Source organism: Somniosus microcephalus, unplaced genomic scaffold, assembly GCF_052327205.1.
Source record: "Somniosus microcephalus isolate GS21.2 unplaced genomic scaffold, FLI_Smic_1.0 unresolved_chr5, whole genome shotgun sequence".
In the NCBI taxonomy this organism is placed as follows: domain Eukaryota; kingdom Metazoa; phylum Chordata; class Chondrichthyes; order Squaliformes; family Somniosidae; genus Somniosus; species Somniosus microcephalus.
The window spans coordinates 53075101-53078420 of NW_028225183.1; positions in this window are offsets into that span (position 1 = coordinate 53075101).

Sequence of the window (3320 nt, forward strand, 5' to 3'; positions counted from 1 at the left end):
CCCAAATTCTCGCTTCTAAACATTCTATCCAAAACACTCCGACACACTACCAAACACTCCAAATCAGTCACATACACTTCGAAACACTTCAAAATACTCCATTACACTCCAAAACAGTCCAAAACACTCGGTTCAAAACAGTCACTCCCAAACACTCCAATCCACTCCAAAACACTTCAAAACACGACATAACTCAAAAACACACCAGAGCACTCCACAACACTCCAAAACAGTCCAAAAGACACCAAAGCACCCTAAAAAATATAAAACACTCCAAAACACTCCCAAACACTCGAAAATTCTCGCTTCTAAACACTCAATCCAAAACACTCCAATACACTTCAAAACACTGCACCACACGCCAACACACATCCAAACTCGCCAAAACAGTGCCATACACTACGAAACACTTCAAAACACTTCACAACACTCCAAAACAGTCCAAAACACTCGGTTCAAAACAGTCACTCGCAAACACTCCAATCCACTCCAATCCACTTCAAAACAAGACATAACTCAAAAACACAGCAGAACGCTCCACAACACTCCAAAACAGCTCAATACACACCAAAACACGAAAACACTCAAAACAATATAAAACACTCCAAAACACTACCAAACACTCGAAAATTCTCGCTTCTAAACACTAAATCCAAAACACTCCAACACACTACAAAACACTGCACCACACTCCAACACATTTCCAAACGCTCCAAAACAGTCCCATACACTACGAAACACTTCAAAACACTTCACAACACTCCAAAACAGTCCAAAACACTCGGTTGAAAGCAGTCAATCCCAAACACTCCAATCTACTCCAAAACACTTCAAAACACGACACAACAGCACTTCACAACACTCCAAATCAGTCCAAAACACACCAAAACACCAAACCACTCCAAAACAATATAAAACACTCCAAAACATTCCCAAACACTCGAAAATTCTCGCTTCTAAACACTCAATCCAAAACACTCCAATACACTACAAAACACTCCACAACACTCGGTTCAAAACAGTCACTCCCAAACACTCCAATCCACTCCAAAACACTTCAAAACACGACATAACTCAAAAACACACCAGAGCACTCCACAACACTCCAAATCAGTCCAAAACACACCAAAACACCAAAACACTCCAAAACAATATAAAACACTCCAAAACATTCCCAAACACTCGAAAATTCTCGCTTCTAAACACTCAATCCAAAACACTCCAATACACTTCAAAACACTGCACCACACGCCAACACACATCCAAACTCGCCAAAACAGTGCCATACACTACGAAACACTTCAAAACACTTCACAACACTCCAAAACAGTCCAAAACACTCGGTTCAAAACAGTCACTCGCAAACACTCCAATCCACTCCAATCCACTTCAAAACAAGACATAACTCAAAAACACAGCAGAACGCTCCACAACACTCCAAAACAGCTCAATACACTCCAAAACACGAAAACACTCAAAACAATATAAAACACTCCAAAACACTACCAAACACTCGAAAATTCTCGCTTCTAAACACTAAATCCAAAACACTCCAACACACTACAAAACACTGCACCACACTCCAACACATTTCCAAACGCTCCAAAACAGTCCCATACACTACGAAACACTTCAAAACACTTCACAACACTCCAAAACAGTCCAAAACCCTCGGTTGAAAGCAGTCAATCCCAAACACTCCAATCTACTCCAAAACACTTCAAAACACGACACAACAGCACTTCACAACACTCCAAATCAGTCCAAAACACACCAAAACACCAAACCACTCCAAAACAATATAAAACACTCCAAAACATTCCCAAACACTCGAAAATTCTCGCTTCTAAACACTCAATCCAAAACACTGCAATACACTACAAAACACTCCACAACACTCGGTTCAAAACAGTCACTCCCAAACACTCCAATCCACTCCAAAACACTTCAAAACACGACATAACTCAAAAACACACCAGAGCACTCCACAACACTCCAAATCAGTCCAAAACACACCAAAACACCAAAACACTCCAAAACAATATAAAACACTCCAAAACATTCCCAAACACTCGAAAATTCTCGCTTCTAAACACTCAATCCAAAACACTCCAATACACTACAAAACACTCCACAACACTCGGTTCAAAACAGTCACTCCCAAACACGCCAATCCACTCCAATCCACTTCAAAACACGACATAAATCAAAAACACACCAGAACACTCCACAACATTACAAAACACTCGGTTCAAAACAATCACTCCCAAACACTCCAATCCACTCCAAAACAGTCCAAAACACACCAAAACACCACAACACTCCAAAACAATACAAAACACTCCCAAATTCTCGCTTCTAAACATTCTATCCAAAACACTCCGACACACTCCCAAACACTCCAAATCAGTCACATACACTTCGAAACACTTCAAAACACTCCATTACACTCCAAAACAGCTCAATACACACCAAAACACGAAAACACTCAAAACAATATAAAACACTCCAAAACACTACCAAACACTCGAAAATTCTCGCTTCTAAACACTAAATCCAAAACACTCCAACACACTACAAAACACTGCACCACACTCCAACACATTTCCAAACGCTCCAAAACAGTCCCATACACTACGAAACACTTCAAAACACTTCACAACACTCCAAAACAGTCCAAAACACTCGGTTGAAAGCAGTCAATCCCAAACACTCCAATCTACTCCAAAACACTTCAAAACACGACACAACAGCACTTCACAACACTCCAAATCAGTCCAAAACACACCAAAACACCAAACCACTCCAAAACAATATAAAACACTCCAAAACATTCCCAAACACTCGAAAATTCTCGCTTCTAAACACTCAATCCAAAACACTCCAATACACTACAAAACACTCCACAACACTCGGTTCAAAACAGTCACTCCCAAACACTCCAATCCACTCCAAAACACTTCAAAACACGACATAACTCAAAAACACACCAGAGCACTCCACAACACTCCAAATCAGTCCAAAACACACCAAAACACCAAAACACTCCAAAACAATATAAAACACTCCAAAACATTCCCAAACACTCGAAAATTCTCGCTTCTAAACACTCAATCCAAAACACTCCAATACACTTCAAAACACTGCACCACACGCCAACACACATCCAAACTCGCCAAAACAGTGCCATACACTACGAAACACTTCAAAACACTTCACAACACTCCAAAACAGTCCAAAACACTCGGTTCAAAACAGTCACTCGCAAACACTCCAATCCACTCCAATCCACTTCAAAACAAGACATAACTCAAAAACAC